This window comes from Dermacentor albipictus, chromosome 9 (assembly GCF_038994185.2).
Source record: "Dermacentor albipictus isolate Rhodes 1998 colony chromosome 9, USDA_Dalb.pri_finalv2, whole genome shotgun sequence".
Taxonomy (NCBI): domain Eukaryota; kingdom Metazoa; phylum Arthropoda; class Arachnida; order Ixodida; family Ixodidae; genus Dermacentor; species Dermacentor albipictus.
In genome coordinates, this window is record NC_091829.1 from 13,528,867 (window position 1) to 13,543,853 (window position 14,987).

The 14,987-nt window shown below is 45.0% G+C and overlaps 1 protein-coding gene across 1 annotated transcript in view; it reads right to left on the reverse strand.

Moving 5' to 3' along the window:
* Nucleotides 1-11,623, reverse strand: part of LOC135903735 (probable peptidoglycan muropeptide transporter SLC46) — a 28,648-nt gene extending 17,025 nt beyond the window's left edge. Inside the window, exon 1 of the mRNA XM_065434120.2 lies at nt 11,531-11,623. The gene's annotated coding sequence lies outside the window, so the exon portion shown is untranslated. The remainder of the gene's footprint in view (nt 1-11,530) is intronic.
* Between the last annotated feature and the right edge of the window lie 3,364 nt (nt 11,624-14,987).

The following is a 14,987-nucleotide window of genomic DNA, read 5'->3' on the forward strand; positions in this document are numbered from 1 at the left end:
TCCTGATGGAGCGACAGACTTTTCTGATGTACAACAGACATTTGTTGTTGCTACTACAGAAGTACAGTCTGTCGTATGTCTGTTGTTACAACAGAAAGCTGAAGCTCTACAACAGATTTTTGTAGTACTACAGAAAAAATTGTCATCACTACAGGCACCCTGTTGTCCCAACAGAAATGTTCCTGAAGTAACCCGAAAAACTTATGTAGTGCTACAGAGAGCTGTTGAAATACTACAGAAACCTATTGTGGCAACAGGCCCCCAATTGTCACAACAGAAGTGTTCCTGAAGTAATGCGACCAACTTCTGTTGTACTACAGAAAAATGTTGTTGTACGACAGAAGCCTATCATTGCAACAGGCCCCCAGTTGTCATAACAGAAGTGTTCCTGAAGTAATGGACAAACTTCTGTTGTACTACAGAGAACTGTTCCACAACGGAAACCTATCGCCGCAACATGTACCCAATGATGACAACAGAAGTGCACTGAAATTGTGTGATGCGACAAGCTTCTGTAGTGCCCGGTTGAAAAAGACAAAAGGAATTCCTGTCGCAACTACAGAAATTATGTTGTACGACAGAAGTCGTTGACATTTCTTAATTGGGAGACATTTCTGACATTAGGACAGAAATTCTGATTTCGCAACAGAAGCATTCTGTCGCGACAACAAGAGTTCTGAAGTCGGAACAACAGCTTTATATCCTGACAGCGACTCCGACGTTACGACACCAATTCTGACGTCGCAGCAGAAACATTCGGTCGCGACGGCCAAGAGTTCCGAAGTTGCAACAGAAGCGCTTTCCGTCGCGGTCCTTTAAAATTGTATGTTTTCGCATCGGTGGTGTACACTGTACTTTTCTCTTGCGCGGTATTCAATCGCGCTTCTCTGAAGCCGGCAATGCTGATGGCACCGACACCGGTAATAAAGTCGACGTGGCGAATAGTTATAATTGTGCCGTGACGACGCGGCACGAGCAACGCCCTACCGGCCTCCTCAAAATCGGCCGCTGATCAAAATCATACCATCTGCGGGAATGGCTGCGTATCCATTTTTTTTTGTAAGATGTGGCACACAGGCCTGTGGACTTACATGTGCTGTTACACTGACACATTAGTTAATTTCCCAGGAATATTTCACAAGCTTGTGCGAAGCGGAAAAGAAGATTTCGGTTGTTCCACAAAGTTGCGTGAAAAGCTGTCTCGCTCGGATCTCATTAATCTGGTACAGCGCTGCCGTGAGAAGCCAGTATGCTGTCAGAAAGAACTCTCATCCACGAATGTTTATGTAGCTATTTTGCATTGAACACACGAATTATATGCGCGCTCAAAAGTGTAAAGAATGAGAGACGACTGTCGAAACTAGCAGTAATAACCCTAAAAGTCAACGCGTTGTCTATTTCTGAATTTCTTATTTAATATGGATATCGTACATCGAAATCGACGTTCTAGCACTGCACGATGTACCTGTCGATGGTACGAACACTCTTGCTCTTCTAGAGATGCGGCACTTGACGCGGTGGAGTGATAGCGGATCTTGGCTCTCAAAATGCAAATGTAAACAGCAGCGCATCAGCACGTCGTACTGTTCACATGGCTAAAACGTACCCTTGAAAAGCATGTCAGTGGTGGTGCAGTGGAAAAACGATTTCTTTTACTTCCTTGGTCATAGCGTACCTCTTCTCTTCACTTAAAGCTCGCTTGGTGGGCGTTTCACCCAGCCATACGCGTTCAGCGCGTGCTCTTAAAACCGCGCCACGATATCTCTCTTCATCAATCACTTCAAGTTTCGCTTTAATTTGTTTAATATCATGTGCAAATATACCAGCCCCGCCGCTTTCCATGTTCAACAGGTATGCCAACGTGCATTGCAGTTGCTTTTCTTCTTGCTTTTGTTTCTGCCGCAACACGCATGCTCTCTCTAAAGCAATTGTTTTCGCTTCGGTTTTGAACATCTCCCAAGCTTCTACAACATTTTTTGCATCCTCAAGGAGAACAGCGTCTAATTTCTCTTTTATTCTTTTAAGAAATACTTCATCTTGCATAAGGTTGTCATTAAGTTTCCATAGGTGCCAATTAAATTTCTGTTCTTTCTTTTTCATACCTATCGTAACCGTTACCAAACAATGATCGCTGAAACTGACACATTCCACACCATATTCAGAAAGTAGTGGAACTAAGTGAACAGGAACATAGATGCGGTCTAACCTTGAGTGGCTGTCTCCTTGAAAATGCGTATATTGCACATGACTGTAAGAACCAAGAACACTCCCAACATCCTCTAGATCAACATCACACAAAATTTCATGCAGAAGTGCGGCACTTTTATCGTGGCTAAGTTGCTTTTTCGATCGATCTATCGGCCGGCATACACAATTGAAGTCGCCAAACATTAGGACGTGTCTTTCACACCGCAAGAAAGACCTCAGATAAACGAAAAATTGTTCACGTTCTCGAGCATTATTAGGGGCGTATACACAAACCGCCCGCCACAGCAATCCAGAAAAAGAAAAATCACAAATAAGCAAACGCCCCCCTTCACATGAACTTGTTGCTCTATTATCCCAATGCTATTTCTAATAAACAAAAGGCAGCCCCCAGAAGTACCACTCGCGTGGCAAACGCATACATTGTACTTATTTCTGAAAATTTCAACCAAACGAGCCGTTTTTTCTTCAGATTCAATTTTTGTTTCTTGTACAGCCATCAAATCAATGTCTTTTTCTAGTAACATGCGACTTATCTGACACTGTCTTCGCCTCTGCGACAACCCTCTGACGTTTAATGTCGCCAAACGAAGCGGACTGGTGAGGTTAATAGCGTCTGCCATTGTTTTAGTTAGATTTAGGGTACGCCCCTACACAATTTTTCTTAGGAAACATACGGACTCTGGTATGCAGTGATGCTCGAAGAACATGGCCCTCCCTTTCGAGCCGACGACTGCCAACCCACGTAGTCGCAGGCCCGTTCCCGATCAAAGATCGGGTTTTGGAAGTTCTTCCCGGGACACAACCTCCGCTAAGGCGGAGGTGGCCCGTGTAGCAGCCGTCTGTCTGGCGGCACGTTGAGTTTGACCTTCAACGTCGACCTTCGGCCTGTCTGGGTTTTCTGTGGCGGTCTTTCGGTACCCGCGCCGTCGGTGTCTTGGCTGAGGTCCTCAACATCGTCGCGCAACCGTTTTCCGGCACCTTTAGCGTTGGAAGTCATGTCCATGCTCTCGGAGATGCTGACTGTCTCGTCAACCGCGGTGGTTGGGGTTGCTTGGATAGTTGAAGACGCACTCGTCGCCTCAACACCACTTTCCTTGACTTGAACCTTGGCAGGTGGAGGCGTCGAATCGGGCACGTTGCCCTTATCAGTCCCCTCCGAGTTCACATTTTCGGTCTTCATCTCCAGAGATGTAGACTGAGCATCCGCCCCTTCAGCTGCTTCCTTAGAATGATAGAACGTGCTTTCGTTGACTACTATAGCACGCTGCTAAGCAAGAGGACAAGCGAGATCTCTGCGTTTAAGAGTGAATATTTACCTCTTATGCCGAAAATTGATGGTCAACTCAAGGATGCCCTTGAGAGGCCGATTTCTGTAGCAGAAATTGAAAAGGCTATAGATGACCTTAGTGTAAGGAAATCGCCTGGACCGGATGGACTTGGGGCAGCGATATATAAAATTTTCAAGGTTGAAATGGCTGAGGCTCTGCACCGCGTCATAACCAAGTGTTACGAACAAAAATGGACGCCTCCTTCTTTCCGACAGACACACGTAGTACTGATACCTAAATCAACAGACCCCATTAAACTTCAATCCGTAGAGACCTACCGGCCAATAAGCTTAGCAAATATTGACTATAAAGTATTTATGAAGGTGCTCGCCCATCGCCTTCAAAGTGTAGTCAAATCCCTAGTAGGTACACATCAGACATGCGGTATAAAAGGCAGGACTATATTCACAAATATACATATAGCGCGAAGCATACTTGAATGTTGCGATACGATGGGAGATCATGTAGCTATGCTACAACTAGATTTGGCCAAAGCTTTTGATAGGGTGTCCCACGAAATCCTGTTTATACTTCTTGATTATGTTAATGTCGGATCAGTCATTTTGGACGGGGTAAAAATGATGTATGATGGTTGTACCACAAACTTAATCATTAACAACAAACTGAGCAGGCGGATTGCAGTAATGTCTAGCATAAAGCAAGGCTGTCCGACCTCAGCCTTGCTCTTTGCACTTTATTTAGAACCTTTCTGTTTAAAGTTACTACATAACCATAATATTCGCGGGTACACATTTTTTGGTAGAGAAATAAAAGTTTTAGCTTATGCCGACGACATAGCAGTGTTCTGTCGCGATAAACAGAGCATTGCAGAAGCTGTGAGGGAAGCCCAAGCTTTTTGCAAGGCTTCCGGTAGTGCCATAAGTTGGTCAAAATGTTTAGGGCTTTGGCACGGGAATTGGCCAGATGCACCAGAGGTCTTTTGCAAAATGCAATGGAGTGTATTACCCGGCACTTATCTTGGGGTTCCACTCAGTGCCTACCGTGAGCCAATCGAATACTGGACGAGCGAGAGAGACGGAATGAAAGAGCAAACTAACAAATGGGGAGGCCACAACTTTTCGATGTTTGCTAGGGCCAAAGTATGTAATATCTTTTTAGTAGCTAAAGTGTTCTACGTCCTGCAGGTGCTATGCATGAGCCGATCTTCAATTCAAAAAATACACAGAGTGTTTGCAGAGTTTATTTGGGGTTCGGTGTGGGAACGCACGAGCAGAAGTAATTTGTTTCACACATTGCGCAATGGGGGACTTGGTTTAACGCATTTGTTTTTCAAGCAACTTGTATCGAGATTTGTTTTCTTCCGCGACCAAACCGATGGGTTTCTGCGGACGGTAATCCAAGTGAGATTGCGCGACGCTTTGCCCGATTTTGTTGTATCGTCGCACGCAATCAAACCGATGGCACTAAAGGGCTATCTGCGTGAAGTTTCCATGGCGATACGTCTTCTAAACGCTCGTTTTTCGAAAGACTACTTGTTTGCAGTGTCACGAAAACAGTTGTATAAGGATCTTGTTGAAGTGTTTATACCTACACCAGTGTATCGTTCTATGTATTACTTAGGGCCTGAACGAGATGTTTTCAAGCGAGTCAATAATATGCCTGTACGAGCTAACACAAAATCATTCTTTTTCAAACTGCATACCGGCACACTGCCTGTTAAGCCATGGCTAAGAAGCAAGGGCTTGTTTGTCCCAGGGTCAGACAACTGTCTTATATGTAACAAGGAAGAAACTGTCGAACATATTTTTCTTGACTGCCACGATGCCCGCTTTCTTTGGGACATCCTGCAAAGAACAATAAAAAAGGAGCTTCCTATCACTGCGTTCGGAATAAGGTTTTTGCCATGTGCTGAACCTGACGGTGTGCCGGTGGACATGTTGATGCTATTGTGTATGCAAAGTGTGTGGCGAACTCGTATGGCTGTACGCAATGCTGATGTTGATGCAAGGCCAGCAATGTATTATTTTACCGAGAATGTTAATTATACAAGCGAAGTGTTGAAACTGCTAAGTGATCCGCCAAATTGGCTTTCAGTGTTGGACAGTTTGGCTTCGATGAAGCCATTTTAACATGACACGTCAGTCTTAGTAAAGACTAGACGTTTTAACATTCGGATTCATTTGACAATATTTGTATGTACTTGCCAAGCCGGTAATAAAGAAAAAAAAAGTGGTGGTGCAGTGGTAAGATGCCGGACTCGGAATCGTGAGGTCGCATGTTCGAATCCTAGGCAAAGACGTTTTTTTTAATTTTTTTTTACTTTTATGTGTTTCTTTTTTGTACTAACAAATTTACATAACCTTACGGACGTCTCTGTCAATTTTTAATTAAATATTGATCAAGAACTACAGAACTTTCTACTACAGGACGTCACACTAGACAACAGAACTACAGGCAACAGAACTACAGGCAACATAACTACAGGCAACATAACTACAGGCAACATAACTACAGGCAACATAACTACAGGCAACATAACTACAGGCAACAGAACTACAGGCAACAGAACTACAGACAACAGAACTACAGACAACAGAACTACAGACAACAGAACTACAGAAACAACGTCCCAAAATACGACAGACTGTTAAAATTTCCTGTTGTGTTTTTCAACTGGGACACGAGTGCAGTCACGTATTTTTTACTGTCCTCCAAGTATTCTCGCAGATGTGTATCAACGAGCTCAGTTCAACACCCTTCTACAGTTGGTTCCCTTTCAATGAGGTGTAAGAGAAGGTGCTGGGACCACTGGCTCTTTGTTAAAGCATCCTCTTGCCGTTATCTGTCGTATTACTGTTGCCTGCAACATTGGTTCTCCTCTCGGAATTACGCCGTCTAGAACCGATAATACCTACACCATTTGAGGGAAGTGCACTAGTCAGTAAAACAAGTACGTAGAACGAACTCACCGGTCTGGCATATTCGAGCGAATGTCACGTGCTGTGTTTGCGCTAAATCATGAGGTCTTTTTCCGCCACAAAAAAATTACTCATCCACCAAGCAGCGTTTTTTTTTTTCAGGAAGGGCACAGATGTTAGCCTTGATCTAAGCGCCATGTTGCATTCCAGAAACGACTTTTCCACTACAGTAGACGCTTTTGCAGTGGCGGAACTAGCAAACAGGTTGTCGGTGTATGATTTCGCAAGAAATACATAGCTGGATTACACTATGTACACCGCAATCACAAGCGACCATGATCTCTGCAGTGGCGTTTCGTCGAAACCAGAACAGAACAACGAATAATAAGCATTGTTGGATATTAATTCAAAGCTACTTGCCGACTAGCTAGCTTTAGAGTTGATTATATACGCGAGGAGCAGTTCCTTTAACTTCACTCCTGTTCTGCTTTTGATGATGATACTTACACATTGTAGCGTGTGGCTGAGTTCTCGTCAACTCATCCTTGCGTGCGAGAAGGCCGAGGGGGGGGGGGGGCGAAGCAGCGAAATTCGGTAACTGCCATTGATGCCTGAAACTCGGTTTAGCGGGGTGCACAGATCGGCATATTTGGAGGAGGCGATTGAGCTAGCGACACAATGAGACCAAACGTCCCGATTTAGAAGGGACACGTCCAGTTTTTACCGCTGTGGTGCCGCTTTCCCAGCGCTTACTTGTCGGACGGCGGTGAGTGTCACTTTGGCCCCACCGCACCCAGACTTGCCTCGAATTGACGGGGCTGTTTCGAATCGGCTGTTCCCATTTTTGGTGTTGAGGTGCCAGCTTCCAAAAAGACTCGAAATACAGTTGGCAAAGCGAAACACTGGAGGTGGTGATATAGCAGCATTTGCGATCTGATAACCATGTAGGAAGCAAACAGTTCGCGTGACCTCGCGTGATTGCTCAGAGTGGTAGTATTGCTGACGAAAACCCGATTCTGAATAATTTCGCTTCATCAAGCGACAACTGGCTTTCCAAACCTTTGTAAGATGACACTCCTACAATGTACGACCGCTTTGGTTAGCACTACCCGGTCGCTCCCCCCTTTTTTCTCGATACAGCTTCAATTAACTTCTCAATGCGTTGACTAACGAGTTGTAGTAAAGCCCAAGTGCCCCGAACACGCCGTGTTGATGCCGTCTTGCTTGTCACGTACGTGATGTTAGAAGTACTTGCAATAATGCCCAAAAGCAAGTGCAAATTTATCGAATATCTTGGAAAAGAGCTTCCTTGCACATTAACATAATTTGGAATAATTGTTGAATCTATTTTCTATGCAAAAGGGTAGAAAATTGGGCGAGTTGGTACGGTAACATAATCTTGGTTTGTAGTGCGAAGTGACACACACACACACACACAGACTAGAAGCTCGCAGGATGAGCGTTAACTCTCAACTAAACCTATATTGAAACTATCAACATATATGTAAGGAATTGCAAATACCGCAGCATACGAAACTGACAAGGTCTAAAGACTATCAGCTAAACATATCAAGAGGTGGGGAAGGCATAAAAACCAAACTACGAAACGCACCGCTTGAGATTGACACACGAAAAGCAAATACGAGAAACAGCTACGCTAGCGTCGATGGTGACGTGTAAACCAATACAGCTGACTGCATAGAAACAATTCAGGAGGTGCTCGAGGTAGCTCTGCAGGCTGATAACTGTGATCGGCACAGAATTCCTAGGAGCCACAAGAACCCGAGGTATTCACTCAGAGTGCCGTTGATAATACCGTGAATAGGCTGCCTTCTTTCTGGTTTTCAAGATCATGAGGGCACTGAAGAACTTCGAGCGAACTATGATGGCGACAAGAATTTCGTGGACATGTTTCGACTATATGACATTGTGAGCACGCTGGTGGCTCGACGGCTACGGTGTGGCGACGATGAAATGACGACGATGGAAATACTGACGGTGGGACGCCAACGGCAGCGTTGGTGAAGACGGTATGACGACAAAGGAATCACGACAGCCCGACAACGACGGCACCATAACGACATGGGAATGGCGACAGCGTGACGACAATGGCACAACAGCTGAGTACATGCGACTTTTCCATTTGCTTACTCGATGGTGGCCATACAGTCCTCCGACCAATCGCTTTCAAAATTGTGCAAATCCCAAGCACTGGGAGACTCAGTCTAAGCTTAGCTGTTATGAGCCAGCAAGAAAAAACGGCGCATCAAGTGGTGATGATGATGGTGATTATTATTATTATTATTATTATTATTATTATTATTATTATTATTATTATTATTATTATTATTATTATTATTATTATTATTATTATTATTATTCGTCACCTAGCCTGCTTTAGCTGCTCAAGTATGCTATCAATGCTTTGCCTTCTAGCATTCTCGTATACATCTCTTAAATCTCTACCTCGTCCCGCGGCCTCCGCCTGTAATGGACCCGATTGCATCAGTCTCTTTCCTGCTTTTTTCGCCCAATACTCGAAACGTCCCTCGCGTATCTAGACTGCTGCAGTTGATAATTACGCCTACTTTCAGGCCAAGCGCTTCTGAAAGTTGTACGTTACGTGACGGTCTCGGTGGGTGAATCCCTTAGCATTTCATTATGATGTGTTGAGGGGTCGGGAGAACACTCAGACATCCTAATAGAATGCGGACAAGAGACGGGCAGTGCACTCTGGCGACGAACGCGCCGTCAGCCTAGGCGGAGGAGAAATGCGCCACAGCACCACCGCCGAGAAAAGCAACCAAATTTTTAGACGCCCTAAAGCTCTCGTGATGCTCGCGGCTTTAAAAATCTGGTTGAAAAATCTGGCCTTTGCATCGGCGAAGATAGGCCGCCGACCACCACCAAATACGAGAACAAGAGCCAAAGAAAGCAAATAGTTTTAAAACGTGCACACCACAGAGCTTTGTAAGGCTCCCACGATCGTTGTGTACTCTTAATCGAAGGTATTCAACAGAAGCAAGGACAAGAAGCAACGTTAAGTGTTCCAAGTCCTCTTTCTAACTTACCCTTCAAGTTTGGTGGCTTTGATGGCACAAGTTCGGTTCGGTGCATTTGTGACGGCATTTAGATGGAAGTGAAATGCCAGCAAGCGCGTGTACGTTGATAAATGTTACCATGAAAGAGCTCAATAGTACCAAAGAAAGAAAGATACACGAGTGCTCGGCTACGATCTTACTTAAAGCCAAAACGTTCCTCTGGGATATTGATTCGAAACAGTAAAAGACGCTTGAGCGGTGGAAATCAATAACCAATTGCTCTTACGTCGAGCGAAATGCGAAAAAAATATATGATTATAGGTGTAGCGTTTAAGAAAAGTACAGAAAGAGGGTGGCGTGGATCACGGAAAAAAAACTTTCATACGTATGGTATTCTAGTTTAGATTAACAAGTGCGGATTTGATGGGCATCTATAGAGTGAGTAGAAGAGACAGCCGGTGAACAATGCGAGCAACAGGATGGGCTTCAAGTGAAGCTAAACGCAACCGAATGTGGCAAAAAGTTAAAATGAGGTGATGAGAACTGTTGTGTTATCAGAGACGCGTTCTTGCGTTTGTCAGGTGGCGTCGCTGCGCTGTTGTGTACTCGCGTGACACGTTTCTGTTGGCGTTTCGCTTGCTGGCGTGCCGTTCCATGCATAGCAATCAACGCTGTGGAGGTTAGAGAGACTTCTTGCAGTGGCCTCTTTCGCACTTTGATATAGTTCGATGTTTTTGGACCGCAGTTGTGCGTAACTGTTCTTTCTGTAGGCTTAGTATAGAATGAAACAAGTTTTCATCCTTAACAAGCGCACTCTGGTACACGGCTGCTAATGGCGTTGTATTAAATCATCTTTATTTTTGTTGTTCTTTTCGGGTTCTTTATTTGCAATCCGTCTCGAGGAGCCTCACGTGCATGCTCGCGCGAGTGAACGCTGTTGGCACACAGTGAAGCATGGACGAGACGCCCAACGAAGCGGCATATAGACCGCGTTGACTGATGTATGGAAAGGAGTATATATAAGTAGCCGGCACTGCTGTGTTGGTGTTTCATTCTTTACGTGAACGCCTAGCTTGCGGAAACAAATAGTTTGATTCCCTTGCTCTCCCTCTGGCATATTGCCCGCCACGGCCACAAGACCTATCGCCATGCGTATTGCTGGTTAAAGTAATTGAAGACAGGAGCAAAAGGAGATATCTGGGAGAGACCATTGTTCTTCCCTGGGTCTGAAATAGGCTAATGATAATAACGACAATGGAAGAGGAGCACTCTAAAGAAAGTTTGCGCCCTTTGGGGCCGATCCTGACTTCAAAAGATAATTGTCATCTAACTTGCACGCCTTTTTTATGCGCGCCCGGCGCTTTCAGGTCATGAACGACATGCGCTTTATCTACGTAACACAGCATTCTTGACAGGTGAGAAATGAGCGCGGTGAAACCAAAGTGACACCGATGGCAATTATTGTTTATGAACAAGATACGCCACAAAGGGTGTAGAGTGTAAACTTGACGACCATACACTAGGTGGTCAGACTGAATGATGACGCATGTTCATGCTACCCGCCAGTCCACCTGTATATTATAAATGAAACCTTTTGAGGGCACAATAAGCGTAAAACTGACGTTTACGGAAAGATGATCCACTCACAATATCGTGTCCTTAAAGCTGTCATGGTTTATAACCTCACCGTTAAGGTATAAGACCAAATCATTGATGGGGACAATAATTTACTTCTTCCCCCCCCCCCCCCGTTTAATTTTGGTTGCTTTCTGTGGAAAGTAAACACGGCGACATCAGCGACAGAGTGCATCAGAAATACATGAAATGTACTTTAGTGGCTACCGTTGTCAAGCGCTCGCGTCAGGTAATTCAGTGCACAGTAGGTGGTCAGAATTATTGCATAATTTTTCAACTGTAGCGTCTCTCAACGCATATTTAGTCGAGCTCGCTGTCGCTTCCAAGAATTTCTTTAACAGTCGTAAGGAGGAATGTGTTAGCGGTAGTAAAACCCAACACCCTTAAGGATGTAAATGTGTTTACTGCGATATAAACTGATAATGTTCAAGAAACGTACCGAAAGTCACTTGGGTGCTACCGGTAAATAGCGGGCGCCTCCTCCACAGACGGTTAACCAGTAATGATAAAAACAGACTCTGCTAGGCCGTTGGCAGTCGTTCAGCAGCTGCTTTCTGATCCGAGAGCGCCCGGTTCTTTCATCAATGCAGTAGTATAACACCTGGTGCCTTTTTTTTCGACATGTTGGATGTCATACTGCATTCAAACCGAGCAAAACGTTTCACGTGGCGCATCACAAACAGCAAAAAAAGGAAAGTCGCATCCTGTCTTCGCACTACGTCTGCTGTACAGATTTTTTTATGCTTCGCAGTGAGGGAGCTTCCGCCCAGCCCAAAACGTGTATGCGCAGCCTGTGCTCAAAAACATTCGCAGCTGCGGTGGAACTCTATGACCGATACCGAATGGAGGATACAGAACCATAATTGCAGAAGCGTTAAACTCATGGGGGGTACTGCTGGCTGCGAGGACTGAAAAGGAGCGAAATTTCCCTAACTAATGAGCACTTTCCTGATGTGGGAACTTCAATGCTTGCAGTTGCAAATTAATGCTTGAGTTGAAATAATCCTCCAAAAGTGGCGCAGCTAGAGCTCCCACGGAAATTATGAATTACAGCTTGGTATTCCAGCGTGCTGTCGACACTGCATTACTGGCAAAACATCTTTGTTACATTATGTCCACTGACATGCCGGAAAATGATGTGTAAAATGCAATGGTTTGGTTCCCTAACAACGGAATTGCTGCCAGTGCCCCAAAACACAACTTGTTTGTTTTCGCTCTCCAGACTACTCTAATTAACATGCCTCTCTACTTACTTAGGTCAAGCTGTGTTTCTTGTAAATGTGCGCCTATTGCATGCGTTGATTGTGTTAAATATCTTGGAATATCTTTTGTTAGTAACGTGTATTGTCAACACCACTTATCACTTATTTGTTCAAAACTGAGGTCCGTCGATTGGCTGTTTAAATACCGAAAGATTTGCGACCCTGTATATAAAAGAAGTATTGTACATGCGCTGGGTTACAGTGTGTTGAGATACGGCATTACAGTCTGCGGCTTCTGTTCGGATCCTGCTAGATGCAGGGTAAATGAGATTTTTAAAAAGATATTCTTAAAAATGTTGCCTGCAATTACCCAACAGTAAGAGCAGTAAATATGTTCTTCGCATAAAACACAGGAAGAACTTCGAGTACTGGGCTCTTGGGAGTTGGTGTCAGTGGCATGCAAGGGTTTGTTTTTCGTCTTGCGCTGTATCTTTCCAGCAGAACGTGTGAACACCGAAAATGTGTTACCATGGGCTCCGCGCGGAAGTTCATGTGCATCTAACGTCCTTGCACCAACACCTGAGGGCCATTCGCCTTCAACATGAGCGCGGCAGCCGAGGCAGCCGTTGACTGCGGGGACCCCAGCGAGCAAATGCGAGCGCAGACCACGTGGTCTTATCGATTCGTCCCTTGTGCCACAGAGGGCGCACTCCGCCCGCAGGGAAGCCCTCAATATCGCCCGCACATGCGGTTTTGGAAGTATAGTAGCTCTATGCCCACGGGCGCCGGCAGAGGAACACCGCGATCGAGCATCATGTCGATGCAAAAAGGGCCATTCGCAGGCGAAGCTCGAATGCTGTAGGCCATGCCTCACTAAATGCGCCGGTTCTCGACACGTCACTGAAGATAAACGACGTTGCGCGTTGTTCATTGTGGATGGGAAGGAGACAACTTTTAAGAGTCAAGTGATTGCGCTCCCCTTTCGGCATGAAATAGGTCGAGCGATGATAGAGTTGCATCTGGGTCCGCGACAGATGTCCCCTCCCACTACCCTTCCTTGACACAGATCGGTATACGCTACACGCAACACCTGAAAAACCGGTTCACGTGTAGTTTTACTCGATGTTTAATGTTAATTCAGGTCACTCGTTCGCACCCATCGACAATATATCGCTGACGTTACTCCACAACGTTCTATTTTCTTGAGCTGCGAAGTCACCTTGGTGCATATACTATCAAGCAGACACTCACGCGGTAGAGAAGAAAACATGTACGAGTGAAATCTATTAGCATTCGAAACGGCAGTGACGCCTATACCGTATTTAATCGCAATCCCGGTGACATGAACGACTCCCCACTTCCTCTAAGATCCATTAACCTCTTTTAAATTTCGTGTCTCCTTCACATACGTTTTCCTTTGAAAACATCGCGAAATGATAAATTCCGCTTGCAGAAGTCTCAGTGCCGACCACGAGATCGAACCCGAGCGTCAGTCGAGTGCACCCAAGGTCTCCCGTTGAAAGCCTTCTCGTGTACATACAGTTCGGAAGCACCGCGCATTGCGGTCAATGTTGCTTCGTGTCGGACGGAGGCAGCTCTAAGTGGGATATTTAAGTTTTCTGGCAGCTGTATTGAGAATGTGCTCTCAAATTCCATTTATTCTTATGCATAATATGAGAGCCATTCAGGGACACTTACTCTGCGCTGATCTTTCCTCTGCTTGCCGAATGCGTGCAGCGAGGCTGGTCGCAATGAAAGCGGACAGCGATGCTTCCACGAATGGGGCGACGAGAAAATAGGATCAGCTTCGGAGTCGGACTTCAGTGTGTACAGCACCGCAGTGTAGTCGAGCGAAACTTGAACCAAAGAGCGAAAGAACACAAGAACAACACGAAGACTCACACAGGCTAAACGCTGCACAGGCATCTCGGGAGAAGCGCAAGTATTTCTTTCGTAAGTTCAGGTTCTTCTTCTTTTTTTTGCTTTTGTTCAAAAAAAGTAAAGGATAAACAGAGCAGCTATTAGCGCAATTTGCTGGCCTTTTCACTTGACTATGAAAATAATACAAAAATAAAAATAATAAATGTATAAATTATTGCATTAGGTAATGTTGAAGTAAAACAGAAGAACATGCAACTACACTAAGAGTAAAAGTCTCTCCGGAAAAGTTATCCTTGAAACAAAGCTCGCGAATGTCTGGCATATACGTTTCAGATGCTCGAATTACACACGACGCGTTAGAGTCAATATTCGGCACTTTCACCTTAGCCATGTGGCAACGGCTTAGTTACTGCTCAGTAATGCGGCAATGAAATTGATTAAATTTACCATATATTTCGCCGCAGAAAGATAACTAAAAAATCAGTCGCAATATGTGTGGAGACCTCTCCCTACTGTGAGATTTTGCAGCACTCTATGACATACTTTAATAAATTTCCGTGCTGACAAACTCACCGATGTCTCTTCACAACGCTCTCAACTTGCGGTAGCATGGTAGCCTTTGTGTGCGAGTCTCTGGCTCTGAACAGGAAACAGTCAATGGGGACCTCTGCTCTTTCCAGCACCAGCTTTGGACACATATGTCAGCAACACCACTTCGAAATTCGAAATAATCATGCCACTACTTGAGTCGCAATTTCTTTTTTTTTTCACACTGAACGTTCGTACGGGCGTGATACTGATAGAATTGGCGCG